General features: G+C 42.7%; 1 long non-coding RNA gene across 1 annotated transcript in view; it reads right to left on the reverse strand.

Annotated features, from left to right (window-relative positions):
- Positions 1-2: 2 nt before the first annotated feature.
- Positions 3-15,774, reverse strand: part of LOC106727690 — an 18,528-nt gene continuing 2,756 nt past the window's right edge. The window contains exons 2-3 of the long non-coding RNA XR_001363928.1: positions 8,456-8,535; positions 3-14 (exon numbers count right to left, since the gene is read on the reverse strand). This is a non-coding gene — a long non-coding RNA (uncharacterized LOC106727690). The remainder of the gene's footprint in view (positions 15-8,455; positions 8,536-15,774) is intronic.

Here is a 15,774-nt window from a genome sequence, read left to right on the forward strand (position 1 = left end):
GCTCTTGCTCTTTCCTCTTTGGGGACACACTGCCTGCCCGCTGCATGTCGCGGGGCTGCAGATCAAAGGTCATAAACACGAGGACCTGACGTCAGCAGGGCTCTGAGTCTGCTGCACAATCGGAGCAGCATTCCTGTTATTTGTTCCTACACTCAACCCGATTGTCCTCATAATGGGGAGCTTGCAGTCGCTTGATTGCATTCCGTAGTGACGGTACGGTTGGAATCGGCAACCCGGGGTCTAAGCTGATCAGTTCATCTCAGTGAAAAACAATTCAGACTAATCCATGAGGCATCTAGCCCTGCCCCAAAGTGGGCTGCACTCATGCTCTGCTCTCTCACTTATCATCATTACATTATATGCTTATAGGTCAGACTACTGTGACATGCATCCTTCCATAGGTGCTGTAAATGCCGAGCAGTTGAATGTGAATATAAAATATAGATAAAATATAATACATCTTTCAGCAGCTTTATTCTGTTAATAAGAAACTAATAGAAACGGTCTTGTTAGTGCTTCTCAATTGTTTTAACTTGCGTGACATGCATGAATTTATCTGTCTAGCCATATGCCCTTTTATAGATGCAGGAGGAGCGCTGGGACTAGGTCCCGGAGGATTTATTATTATTATTTGGATTCTTGTTTGCATCCAGTGAGTGAGTTGAGAGGTCAGGGAACTGGGCTTTGGACCTTTGAAATAGAGAGGGTAGGTGATGTTGAAAGTTGACTTTCTTTAGAGCATTTTTACCAGGATTCGATTCTACCTCTAGAAACCACTTTCTTTGCTCATCCATGAGAAGCAGCTCCTCATTGATTAAAGATTTATCATGAGATGCAGCAGTTCAGTCCCTTCTGCAGGCCCCATTTCCACCATGTCTGCCATCACTCCCCCACTGAGGTGCTGACCCCTCAAAGTCACGCCCGTGTCTTACCAGCAAGCCATTTCCAAGAAAATGTGAGGGGAAATATAAAACACGAGGAAGATATTTTCATCTGACCGATAGCAGCTCAAACAGAAGGGAAGAGGGAGGGAGGGGAATACCTACAAAAACGTTATTCTCTGCTAATGAGCACCAGGTAGGCCTAGACTGCAGTGGTCAGCAAACTACAGCTCGTGAGCCACATGCGGCTCTTTGGCCCCTTGAGTGTGGCTCTTCCGCAAAATACCACGTGTGGGCGTGCATGTACAGTGCAATTGAAACTTCGTGGCCCATGCACAGAAGTCAGTATTTTGTGGAAGATCCACACTCAAGGGGCCAAAGAGCCGCATGTGGCTCATGAGCCGCAGTTTGCCGACCACTGGCCTAGAGGAATTTACCAAAGTAAAAGTTCAGATTCCAAGGCTAAAAATAAAATGGCCCCCATATGTAAATAATAGGTAAAAATAAACCAATAGGAATGTGGTCAGTTCACAAAAAGCAAATCAAATGGCAAATAAACTCATGAAAAATGTTATTAAATTAATAGTTAAGGAAATGCCAACAATAGTTACAAAACTTAAATTAATATTAGAAGTTTGGGTGCTAATATATATTCTCGAAGAACTATGAATTGTTGCTACCTTTTGGGAAAACAACCTTACAGCCGTCATTGGTAAGTCCACAAGCCTCATAGCCCCAGACCACTCAGTGGGCACATCCATTCCATACAAACAAAGCAAATCACGCTGAGCCTGTGGGTGGTGATGGCATATAACTGTTAACCGGAATGCTCAGTGCTAGGAAAATGCTTCAATAAATTATGAAGTAGCCAAGCTCTGGAATATTTTGCACTCATTTACATGAACAAATGCATTAGAGCTATGCCAGTTGACTTGGAGGGATTGTCATAAAGTATTTATGAAAAGCAGAATGTAGAAAAGTATGTATATAATATTATTCAAATTTTGGAAAAAATGTGAAAAAAACCACAAATCCTATATAATAAAAGAGAAACATGTAAATTAACCGTCCCTCCACTACACTCACCAGCCAATCAGAGTGAGTATGCAAATTTGCCTCATGGCCTCTGTGGAGACTGACAGCAGGTAGGAGGCAGCTCCAAGCACAGCCTTCTTGGCCATCTCTGTGGTGACTGGGGAGCAGGCAAGTGTGGCCCGCAGGCAGCACCCAGCACGGCCTGCCTGGCAGTCACTGCGGTGTGGAGCAGGCAGGCCCTGCAGAGAGCAGAGAACCACAACAAGGAGTGCTAAGCCATCAGTAGGACATCCCCCGAGGGCTCCCAGATTGAAGAGGGTGCAGGTCAGGCTGAGGGACACACACACCCTCATGCATGAATTTCGTGCACCGGGCCCCTAGTACTGTAATATTTTGCCAAAATTTCAGATTCTTTTTGTAGTATGATTTTATTGTAACAGAATAAACAATTAATCAAAAGAAGTTTTAAAGAATTCCCTCCATATGCATGGAGATGCTTGTATAAGTTTGAATAAGCAAGTTGAGATGTATGGAAAGGTACGCATAAGACTTAACATGGGCTGACTCAGAGGATGGGATGGGGGAGGAGGCATGGGGCAGATGATACATTTTTTTCTTTATACATCTTTGTATTTCTTCACTACGTTCAAGCTTATGGTAAAATAGTAATTTGAAAATATCAAATATGCAAACTTTAAAGAAAAAAAAGGACATGGACATACTACCATACAGATTCGACTGGGTGTGTCAGTCTGGATCTAGTGAGGTAATAGTGACAAGTAGTACAGGAAGAAGGGGTTAACATAGGATGCACCAGGCCCCTAGTACTGTAATATTTTGCCAAAATTTTAGATTCTTTTTATAGTATGATTTTATTGTAACAGAATAAAAAATTAGGCAAAAGAAATTTTAAAGAATTCCCTCCATATGCATGGAGATGCTTGTATAAGTTTGAATAAGCAAGTTGAGATGTATGGAAATGTATGCATAAGACTTAAAATGGGCTGACTCAGAGGATGGGATGGGGGAGGAGGCATGGGGCAGATGATACATTTTTTTCTTTATACATCTTTGTATTTCTTCACTACGTTCAAGCTTATGGTAAAATATCAAATATGCAAACTTTAAAGAAAAAAAAGGACATGGACATACTACCATACAGATTCGACTGGGTGTGTCAGTCTGGATCTAGTGAGGTAATAGTGACAAGTAGTACAGGAAGAAGGGGTTAACATAGGAATGAAGTGTCACCCGGCTGCGGAAGTAGCTGAGGGAACAATGCGCTATAAGGTTGTGTCTGGAAGATCACAGAGAGTTAAGAGCCACTTTAGCAAAGCCACTGAGTCGGCCCCCTCATGACTTCCCCCACAAAATGTTATTTATGTCACTTCTCCCTCATCTTAACACTAAGTCCTTTCCGTCACAAACCTGATTAGACATAGTTTCAAGCTTAACCACATTGACATAGCACAATCCAGCACAGTCCACCCTTTTATCAACTTGACATTCATACAATCCTTTTAAACTTTCAAATTGAAATAATAACCACATCATGCTTTTGACTAACATAATGCAACTACATATCCACAGTTACTAGCATAATGGAAATACCCCCGCACACAGATACACATGCAAGAAAATGCATATCACTATTATAGTCCTTAGTCCTTATATCTGCATGTGGTCACATGGCCATAGGGGGTATTATATCTTTGTCTACTTCCCATGTCATATCCACCTTGTTCTCAGCAAGTACCTCACATGGTTGTGGTTCTTTGATCAGTTGGTGACCAAAACTTTTATTCCAGAGGAGTTTTTTTGTCATCAGCAGTCCTGCTTATCTTATAGTTTTCTACTCAGTTTTGTCACAGGAGTATGAAGAGGTGCCCCAGGCAATCTCCTGAATTCTGAGTGTATTGGCTAGCTATTGCTGCGTAACAAATGACTACAAAACCTAGCAGTTTAAAACAGCACATGTGTATTATCCCATAGCTTATGTAGGTTAGGAATCTGGGAATGGCTTATCGTCAGTCCTGCTTATCTTATAGTTTTCTACTCAGTTTTGTCACAGGAGTATGAAGAGGTGCCCCAGGCAATCTCCTGAATTCTGAGTGTATTGGCTAGCTATTGCTGCGTAACAAATGACTACAAAACCTAGCAGTTTAAAACAGCACATGTGTATTATCCCATAGCTTATGTAGGTTAGGAATCTGGGAATGGCTTATCTGGATGTATTGCTTTAGGACCTCTCCATACTGTAATAAAAGTGTTGACTGGAATGTAGTTATCTCCAGACTCGGTTGGGGGAGGATCCATTTCTAAGCCCATGTGGTTATTGTCGAGATTCCATTCTTCCCGGGCTGTTGGACTGTGGACCTCAATTCCTTATTGGCTCTTGGCCAGGAGCTTTCCTAAGTTTCTTGCCAAGCAAACAGCAGCTTGCCTCCACAAACTGTGTGAGCTGGTAAGACAATAGGGTCTAACAAGACAAAAGAGACAACATCTTATAACCTGATCATGTAGTAGCATCACATCCCGTGAGGAACTAAATCCATAGCTACGTTCTACTGGTTATAAGCATGTCACTAGGTTCAGCTCATAGTCAAAAGCAGCGGATTGCAGAAGGGCATTAGTATCAAAAGGCGGGGATCATTGCTGGAGATCGTAGTAGTCTGCCTACCACATCGGGCGTAATTCTTGTATTAGCAATTCATTGTACCACGTACTGGAGTCACCGCTTTTGTGTGTGTTAATTTGATGGCACAAGGAACTCAAAGTGACCAGGTGGCATTCCCAGATTTTAGTTTAATGGAACCATCTTTTTATCCCTTTGTGGGATCATTATTTCCCTGGAAACTAAGATCTCTAACCAGCAGAAATCTTTTGAGCATGGAATGAAATTCAGCCAGCTTAAATGCCTATTTCAGTAAGAATTGCTGCTCCTTTCATGAAAGAAGTGTAATTAACCTGCTGTCATACAGCTGTCTGGTTACCCTGTGGAATACTGTTATACTCGGGCTCACAGTTTGTCTCTACTGTTGGCAGGTCAGGCACTCGGCATTGATAGAGCGTGATCAACCTTGTTAAGTGGACACCCATGCGTCTATTCCAACTCTTCATTTTAGAACGGGGAATATGACCACAAGATGGCTTGCAGTACCCACTGTAGAAGGGTAAGTAAGCATCTACATTAATCACCGGCTTTCATAAGCAACCCCAATTTTTTGCAAAGTGGATCACTGTGCTATTTTGCATCCCCAAGAATGTCTGGCAGCTCTGAGCTAGTGTCCTGTAATCCCTAAGGTGTTGGATTATTTCTTTCCCTGAAGCACAAATACCCTGGGAAGTGGCTGCAAGGTCTTTTGGAAAAGGCTAAATGGATAATTGACAGTGGACATGTTTGGAGTATAGCAGTGTCCTTTCTCAAGGGGTCAGCCTCTTCTTCCTTTAAGGTGGTGCTCTAAGTCCATAGACCACGCAAGTCGAGGGATTGGGCAAGGACCTCAACTCTACTGTAGCCATACAAGTCAGGCCTCTAGTCACCGGTCCCAAAGGTTTCACTTGTACTAATCAAGTCACCTTGATACTAGTGATAGGGATATAATCATTTAGCCACAGACAAAGATCTCTACCAGTCAAACTATGTGACTACGACTCCATCCCTGCTACCCATTATGGTAACCATGGCCACCTTAATGCTGGCAATTAAGCACCAGCAGCAATTAAATGCATCACGTGGTTCCGGTCACGTCAATACCCCACCGTCCCTGTTGTTTTCTGGGAGTCTGTCCCACTCAAAACCTCTCCCACTGTCATTCTGGACATGCAAATAGTAGACATGAAAGCATCTTGCAAGGCTGCTTGTTTGTCTGGAAGGCTGCAGCTAGAGGACCAGAGAAACTCATTAATCATCTCATTCTGAACCGCTGGCGCGAGTGAAAAATCATGCGGATGTTCGTGAAGTTGTGCATGTGAAACCTCAAAAGTGGGAGCTCATGAAGGGCTCTGAAGAGGTGCCACAGCGAATGAAGTCATCATGTCGGCTTCACAGGGCCTCCTGAGAGTAAAGGCGTCTGCGCGCCTTCCAAGGAACGTGTGAGGCCCTGTCCTCGGCAAACACCCACCTGACACCTTACAGGGAGGAGGATCCTATGAACATGTCCCAGATTTGAATGGAAACAGTGACACTGTGTCACGTTGTCAACAGACAGTCCCAGGCAGCCCATTTCTTTCCCATCCCTGACATGGCTTTTCAGCCGCCCAAGCTCTTAAAAGTTGAGGCCGCCTTAGAAACACTCCACAGTAGGGGGTTGAATTCAACCGCCATTTTCTGAGTGCTCTGAAAATGACATTATACTGATATATAGGGATGCAAAGATGAATATGTCCTATTTTTTCAAGATCTGATAGACTAGGAGGGGAAAAAATATGGCAACAAAAAGCAGTGTTTATTTGAAGGATACTTCAATAGTGGTACAATTCAAGGTAAGAGTGAGGAATAATGGATTTTTTTGTGAGTGAGCAAGGTGAAGGTTATTCTAAGAAGAAAGGGCAGGATGTGAAAAGGCATGCCTTCCAAAAGAGGAAGCATTTAGAAGGAATTCAGGTAGATTTGTATGGCTGGGAATGAAGATTTCAGAGAGACAAAGGAGAGATTAAGTTGGAAAAGCAGGCAGAGGTAATGTCAGGAGGAACATATACAAGAGGTTTAACACTCTTCTGTAGGAAATTGAAACCCATAAAGAGCCTTAAACCCTGGAGACTTGGTTTATATAAAAATCACTCCTAGCTCTGGCTGGTTTGGCTCAGTGGATAGAGCGTCGGCCTATGGATTGAAGGTTTGATCCCAGTCAAGGGCACATGCGTGGGTTGAGGACTCGGTCCCCAGTGTGGGGTGTACAGAAGGCAGCCGATCCATGATTCTCTCTCATCATTGATGTTTCTAGCTCTCTCCTTCTTCCTTCCTCTCTGAAATCAAGAAAAATATATATTTTTAAAAATCACTCCTAGAGCAATAGAGTGGAGGAAATGGAATGGGTCAAGGCCAGAGGTAGAAAGGTATGTTAGAGGCAATTGCCATAGTCTAGGTGCAAATCACAGAAATGCTGTGGTAATTGCAGGGGAGGAAGTGGTTTCAAAAGGAGGTTCCACTTAATTTACTGATTGATGAATGGGATCTGAAGATGTGGAGGCGGGAGGTCTACCTTAACCTTCCGAGTTCTGGCTTGTTTGACCAGACAAATAGGTAAAGACCACTAGCTAAAACAGAAGTTCAAACTAGTGTGTTCTTTGCAAGAGCTAAACTCTGGAGAAATATCTCGATCCATTTTATTACTTTGAAATAGAACTGTTTTTAAAATTATAAAATGTACAAAATGTTCCTATATCTCCATGTTACATAAAAAGAACAGACTTTAACAATGTCAAAGTAAGAAATGTAATATATGTGCAAATTTAGATGTTCAACATGACCTTTCATGTCTGTCAATTAGAAACCCTTTTAAATAGTATGCTGAGAATGTCAGAAAATGTAGGCAAAGGTGTAAGAAATATGGGATTTAATCTGAGCCGTTCACTTTACAAAAGTCAAAGCATATTATATTCTCTCTCAGTCTTTCTCTCTCTCATTCTCATTTGTTCTCTCTCTCTTTCCTTCTTCAATTTGTAAATTTTGTGTTCACAGACTAGATCTTCATCATACAGAGTTCTTGCCACAATAATTCATATATTTCTGCTTATAAGTATACTGAGTGAATAAAATAATCAATTAACAAATTAATCAAATGAAGATAACTGCACTATCTTAAAATTATTACCTTAAAATAATAATTACAACGATAGATTAGGGTCAGGAGACCTGGGTCATGGATTCAGTTCTGTTACTTCTGCAGGTGACCTAATTCTCTTCTAGCTTCAGTTACATTGTCTGAATGATTGATTACTTCCACTGTGGCATTTACATGACTATATTGTAATGTGTTTATATTTAGGATAAGGGTAAAGGACAGGGTAAACAATGTCTCCTAATCATGTTTGTATTCCTGACAATTAATCAATCCACTGTAGGTGGTTACACAGACATGAGCAGAGCGAGGACAATGGGCCAGGTACAGAAGGTCGGCAGGTTGGAAAGCTCCAGGCGCCTGGCGATGGACAATCAATTGCCCCAGGGTGACCTTTCCTCCCCGGCATGTCGCTGGTCTTGAGGTTAGGACCCCTGACCTTTCCTCCCTAGAGATAACATCTGGGCCTCAGTTGTATTCAGCTCCAGGCCCAGAGAAGCAGCAAACCAGCCAAGGCTGACGTCAGGTCCAGATGCACTGACTAACGACCCCCTGCCCTGGTGCCGGCCAGTCCATCAGTGGAGACCCGGAACCCCGAAAGGACACACCTGGAAAGCTGCTGAATATTCTATTGAGACCTTCCCCCGGGACCTCCCTAAAGTCTCCCCCCTAAAACCCTCAGGACGAGGACCCAGTGTGCTCTCTCCCTCCAGGGAGCAGGTTCCTGCCTTTCCCTTTGCTCTCCATTTCCCTCACCCTCCCCCTTCTGCTCCCCAGGCACTTTACCATTAGCGTCCTCGCTCCCAAGCTCCCAGGCCCTTCCTTTACCTCTAAAACTTGTTTGCTAAGCCCATTTCTTCTAGGAATTACTTTTTCTACCTCTGTGACTTACCCAATAAACGTTCTCTTGCAGTTTGGGGCTTGCTCTCAATTCCTTCCTAGCCAGACCCAAGTCCCAAGGTTGCTGAACCCAGGTTTGGTCTGACCCCTGCAGTCAGACACCTGCTGCCCTTCCCGCCGCCGCCTCACAACAAATCCAGCGCCAAGCATATGGCAGATGCTGAATGAATAATAATTGGAAGATTAAATATTTGCTTAATTATCAGGAGTGTGAAGGAAAGGTCAAGTCTGGAAAATGGGGTCAAAACAATCTCCAGACCAAAAACGGAGTTTTGAAAGAGCAATAATAACTCAGTGGTAAAGGAGGGGTTGGGGGGAGGGGTTTGGAACACCCCAATGCCAGTAGAGCAGTAGAGCAAGCCAAGGCAGGATCCAAAGGCAACACTAGGCTGAATCCGGAGCAAGAGTGATTTGCATGTGGCCTGATTTAGACTCTTCAACCAATTGTGAGAAGTGCTAGGTTTGAGAATGCAATGGGAGACGTACCTAGTTGGCAGTTCACTACTTCTGGGTTGTTCCCAGTGGTTGGTGCTGGAGGTGGTGGTGATGGTGTTAGTAAGTGTTGGGTAGTTAATGAATTGGATTAGGTTGTTTTTCTTTAAAAAATTTTTTTAATGGGAGGATTTTTATTGACTTATTTATTTTTTAATGTTTATTCTTGAGAGTATTACAGATGCCCGCCCCCCTTCTTGCCCCATTGTCCCCTCCACTCAGTTCCCACCTCACCCCAGGCCTTCACCAGCCTATTGTCTGTGTCCATGGGCAATGCATATGGCATATACGTTCTTTTCCAGTCGTTTACTCTTCAAAATCAGAGCAGGCCTGTGATTAAAAGTCCCCCCAGGCTTCTAGCAATGCTTGTCAGATCATGTCCCCTCAGAAGGGGGCCTGGCCGAGGCGTGAGGATCTCCCCAGCTCTGTTGGCTGAGTCCTGAGCCCGGGCAGAGGAGAGGGGAAGACAGATGGGAACCCTTTTCTAATTTGCATCAAGGTGCCTATGTCCTGGCCCTGATGGTATAAAAAGTACATGCAAAGAGCAGTAACAAAGCACCCGGGTAAATTCTGACTGCACGCAGTATTCCAGGTTTCTCTAAATAATGTTTTTATCACTTCCCATCTGGCAAGCTCCACAGACTAATGATGGAGAGGATAATGAATTGTTTCCAGTAACTTCATGCCTAGCCCCTACGTTATAATTTAGCACTGAATACATTTCTTGAAGGATCCACAGAGAAATAAGAAATCATAGGTATGCATCAACCTGCTACCATGGGATATTACTCCTTGATCTTTGCAAGAAAACTTCCCCTAATTTCCATACCTTAGAGACATAATGAATAAGTAGCTGATTAAAGTATTTTATAATGAATTTATGCACTACCTGAAAAACTAGCTGGATTAAAATGTTAGATGCCATGGAATAAGTGATGTTTTAGAGACTTTGTCGAGGGGGTTTAATTGTAAACATTGTTCTCTTGGGTTTCTCATCTGTATCCTGTTTTCTCTGTCTTCTATTTTGATTTAAAAAATAGGATGTGTTGAACCAGGCAGATATATCAGCTCATACATGGGCTCTCAAATGTATAAGCCACTTGTGATTCGGTGGTGGATGAGATGGTGAAGATGCTCTAAAACGTGTTGGTTGCAATGCTGTTCCTACTTACAGCGGGGAACATGTGAGCCGGGAACGGTCTACTTGGTTTACCTCCCACTCCATGCAGAGCTCTCTCCTCTTCGTCTCCTGCTTGAACTTCCATGAGCAGAGCAGGAAGACACGGGGTCCCTGTTTCCGGTCTGGCTGCATCATGGGACAGCTGTAATTCCCAGAAACGTGCCCTGATTTTGAACTGAAAGCCTGCCTTATTGAGGATCTGTATTCCGAAAAAATTTCGAAGCAATACTCTGAAAAAACACACCACACAAACAAACAGCTAGCATTTTACTGGGTGAAGACAATTCCAACTGGAGTTTTGTTTCCTCCAAATATTAGTTCCAGGTCTGTGGACCGTTCAGTGCACCATCTAATTTCCTGGAAATCCACTCTTGTTTCTCTTCCTCTTGCCATTTCTTAGTTTTGCAAAGAGCCCCTGAAAAGACTGCCCATGTGTGAATTCCAGCCCCACTCCTGACCGGCTTGTGCCTTCAGTTATGTAACCTTGTCCCTCTGTTTAGTTATTACATGTAAAGCATGAATGTATCTCACAAATATTTATAGAGCATCTCCCATGGACCACACAATCTCCTAGATCAGTGGTCGGCAAACTCATTAGTCAGCAGAGCCAAATATCAACAGTACTTCTTCAAAATAGACTCGCCCAGGCCGAAAACCGACTTCTGCACGTGGGCCACGAAGTTTCAATCGCACTGTAAGTGCGCGCCCGCACGTGGTATTTTGTGGAAGAGCCACACTCAAGGGGCCAAAGAGCCGCATGTGGCTTGCGAGCCGCAGTTTGCCGACCACTGTCCTAGATGGTTGAGAAACATCATGAAAAAAGACAAAATGCCTTGCTTTCATGAACATTATGTTCATTCTTATGATGGTTCCTGGCACACAGGAAATGCTAAATGATATCATTTATGTGTTTATATGTTTGTGTCTATTTGTGTATGAATAATCTGACGACGACATTAGTCAAAATATATCAGACACAATCTCACTAGTACTGAATACATCAGGATTATTACCTGCTTGAAATTGGATGAATAATTCTTTTAAAGTGGCACACAATTGCTTTAGGAGCTTGGTTAATCGTTGCTCTTGTGAGGGCTAAGGTTAGTTGTGTGGTTTTTAATGACACTGGGTGCTTTTATTTGTAAATGAAAAAACTCATCGGTGTGCAGAGCACAGCACTGTGGAGAGGACTGGCGCCTGCTCTGAGCATTCCTGTGGGGCGGGGTCCTGACCTGCCTCTGCCTCGCTGTGAGCTCTGCCTTTTACCGGGCCGCTGCCCCCAGCCCCCCTGAAGCCTGCGTGTGCCTGCTCTTCAGCTGGGTGTTAAACTCAGGACTTACAAGCTCGAGGAAGCTGCCGTTGGTGGCTTAAGCACAGCCAAGATGAGGGCATTTACACCACAGAAACTGGCCCACCTACACATCAAAACTTGTTTGTTTTCAGCCAGCATACCAGCACACTGCTCCCACCCCAAACACCTACCCAGTGTCTCACTGTGTTTTAGTTGCCAGGGGAGCTTGGCTTGAATCTGCGATAATAATTAGACTCTGGGCTGACACAGGCTCAGCTCTACTTTCCATCTAGGATACTTGCATTTTAAGTCAGGATTTTTATTTTTTTAAGACGAAACAATTTTCAAAGCCGATAAAGAAAAAAGCTATGATGGTGAGAGAGTGTTCTTCAAACTTTCCTGAGGACAGGAATCGTTTTTTTGTCGCTGATGTATCTCAGCCTCATGGAAGAAGATGGTGCGGTACATGGAAGGTGTTCCGTACATGTTTGTGGAACAGATGGATGCTTTACTAGTAATGACTCAACCAAAGCGCCACGCGGATAAACCACTGAGGCTGTGCCGCCAGGAGGGCGTGCAGCTGGATTCAGACACGGGCAGTCTTTAAGTTTGTTTGTTTTGTTCTGCTTATCAAAACGCAAGGAGTTAAAACAGCGGACCTGTGATTTGTTCACACTCCATCCAGGGTGACACTGTGGGGACAAGGAAAGAAGGCAGGCGACCCCATGCGATTTCCTGTCAAGGAGAACTTAGAACACGCGAGGAATAGTGTGCCCCCAGGGGAAGAGCTATCTACTTAGTCTTCCTAGGACTCCCCTCCAGGGCTGCCTCTAAGGCATGCGATGCCCTGGGGAAAACGTTTTCTGGGGCCTAGAGTCCCTGTGTCTATGAACAACTTGGTTCAATGGTGTCTTTCAAAGTCAATGAAAACATGTGGGGTACAGTGATAGGCTGATGACCGTTCAGAGTAAAGGACAGAGAACGGCCCGTAAGTGTCTGTTTTCTGATCCGACTACATGGTGATTCTTCATGGCGTCCAGGCACAGCAGCTCTTTTTGCTCAGGTCCAAGAACCATCCTCTTCATGCTCTTTCTCTTCAAATGCTCCCTTTCTGGCTAATTTTATGCTTCCCACACCAGAAGAAGGGAGCGATAGCAGTGTTACCACCTCGTAGATTTTCACACCTTATTTGTATTGAAGGGACTGTGTTTAATGGTCTTTTTTATAGTCATTACTTTAAAGTATGCACATGTTTATCCTTTCAGAATAGTAATGAAGGTTTTGGCTTTTATCCCTTCTAAATCAGGTGTCTATTTATTCAAAGGCAAAGGCACTTTCCCACCCCTTTCCAGTGGGTGGGTGATTTGCATTTACATTTTAAATGTTGCTCTGGAAACAGGCAATTAGTTATCAACCAGGCCTGCCATTGTCACTTATTGGAGAAGAAACACTGATAGGGAGTTGCTTCTTTTGTAAATATGAGATAAGCTGTCCTCCCAAAGACAGCAAGATAAGAGGAATCAATGCACATTGTCATTTTGACAGGCTGTACCCTCCTGTTCCTTCTCGCATCTGCGCAAGGAGAGAAAACCATGGCTGTGTGTAGGAAGGTGATGAATGGGAGAGGGAGTCTTGGGAAGGCCTGGGGGACTTGGAATCACCCTGTTCTAATGAGTGTCCTTGTCCTACAGGGGGCGCCCTGCTGACAGCTGATCCCGCCCTGCAGTGTGACGTCCTTGCTAACCACCTGACTGTAACCCTCAGACCCGGCTATCCTCAAGGATCCCACATGATTTCTCAGCCCAGTAAGGTACCGTGAGCTTTTTCACACGTGTGTTTTTGGGACCTGACTCCTACTTGAAAATGATGGTTCGGGGGTGGGGGGGGTGAAGTAGGAACACCCAGGACAATTCATTTGCTCCCAGATGATTTGGGGAAAGGGCTGGGTCATGCTAGAAGCTGAGAGTGATGATTTTTACCACAGATATTGAATAATTTAAGAAACGACTCAGGGGAATAGTAATACAATAAATACCACTTAATTAACTATGTGTAAAATTGTATCCGGAATGACCTCTGCCTTGACCAATACCTGTGAAGCCCGGCTTCTGGTCCAGGCCTCAGAAAGAGCTGTTACCGCGCCTCCCTTTTTATCTGAAAAGTCCGCTAACGCTGAGACCGGCCGAGAAGCAGGCATCACTCCTATCCCTATTTTCTTAACTCCCCTTCCGTGTCAGGAAATAGCGAATATTTTCTACTCATCCCAACATTAAACACATGCAGGTATATTTTCACAGACTTAACCTTCAGAACCAATGTGTGAGGACCACAGAACTGATTGTTTTATTCTTACGTCTGATGTTTTTATTCTTAAAGAAAAGTTAATTTTAATAGTTAGCAATTAAAAACAAAAGCAGTAATATAATTATGAAATATAATTGTAAGAGAATTTAAGGTGAGTCACTGACAGTGTTTACATATGTAAAATGAAGGTCAGGATAGAGAGGAATTATTAGAATAATTAAGGGATTTTAGAAATTACATAATTATTTGAACGTTTTCCTAGTAAAATAGACATGTTGGTATTTTTAACTTGCAAAATACCCTGCATTTTCCACTTGAAAGCCCGCATGCAGTAATATGTGATAAGATGAACTAAGTGGGAGTGCTTTGCCCAGGGTCCGGAATTTAGAAAATGCTAAATACATGTCGATACAAGAATTCTGGCCTCTGACTTCTGCTGGTTTGGCAAAAGATGAAATCCTAAAAATGTATGATGTGTTTGCTGCCTGATTTTTCTTGTATTCTTATTCATATGGTGCTATAGGGCAAAAATGACAGGGGTATTGAAAATCTGCGATTATTTGCATGGCTGTTGTGGTTTTATAAATAGCATGGGTTGCTGAATCATTGGCGGGCCTCTGGCCTCCGTGCCAACCCTGGATACTGTAGATGGAGCTTGTCACAATCAATTTCGCTTCCCAGGCCTGCAGGGCTGAGTCAGTGAAGTCACGGCCCGTGGAGTGTGAAGTTGTTCAGAATCTGATGTGAGGCTAGAGAAACCCACACCAGAGAGATTTACAGGTGCACCGAAGCTATTTTTCTTATTCCATGTTATTCCCTTCTCACTTGCGTTAATTCTGTTCAAGAATTAATAAAGAGGTAGCCAAGAATTAGTTTCCATAGTATTTTAGAAAATCACTAAAAGTGGTGAATTTATTATTTATTTATTACCTCCACCAACAAACCCCATGGGATGGGTTTCGATAAGGATGTGCTCTGTGCCAAAATTTAATCCTTTAAACTGCACAGTTATTAAAAAGTTAAATAGCAGCCCAAGAAAGAAACGCTCTGATTTTTCTATTTTGTTGAGATTATTAATATAAATTGATGATGGTTTCCTGGACCAGGGTTTTATTTGGCTTTGATTTTTGATAGTAGAGAGAAAACAGCTCTTCCTAAATTATTTATCTTATTGTTTAATGAGAGTGAGTGCTGCTCCATGCGATGGCTCCTGAAAATCCATTAGTCTATTGTGAAATATATAATTATAGACTATTAGGAAAATAAGAAACTTTTATGACACATATGCATTTGACAGCCTGCAATTAGTTTAGACTCTCTAATTAACATATGTTTTGCTTAATGGTGAGTGATTACAGATTATCATTTAATTATGGATAATTTCAAATTCTCATCTGTCTATTTTTTTGTGAATCTGAGCATAAAAATCAGCATTTGTCAAGAGCAAGAAGAGTGTGCTTTTCTGTTTTGTTTGCATCCGGTACCAAGAATTATTATGAAAATAGAGGTAATAAAATAGCTTTCCTTTGAGTAAATTGCTGAATATTTTTTACTATATATGTCCTGCTATCATCTTTATGAATGCTGCTGTTGTTTTATGAGTTATTCATGAGTAATTTTTCACATAAAGAAATAATCAATAGTACAGAGAGCTACAGAAGCTGTTGTGGGTTGCATTAATTGAATACCATTTTTCTCCTGAGTAGTCATTCTGGACACTGGGATTTCATCAATCTACCCTAATTAGAAGAATATATTTGTATAATCAGGTTAGAGAACGAATTATACTTTTTAATGTACTAGTACCTGACCATCTTTGAAGAGTTCATATATACACTGAGTGGCCAGATTATTATGACCGGCCAGATTATTATGACCAACCCATCAGTACAATGAAGTGAATTAGTT

Source organism: Myotis brandtii, unplaced genomic scaffold (assembly GCF_000412655.1).
Source record: "Myotis brandtii unplaced genomic scaffold, ASM41265v1 scaffold466, whole genome shotgun sequence".
Classification (NCBI taxonomy): domain Eukaryota; kingdom Metazoa; phylum Chordata; class Mammalia; order Chiroptera; family Vespertilionidae; genus Myotis; species Myotis brandtii.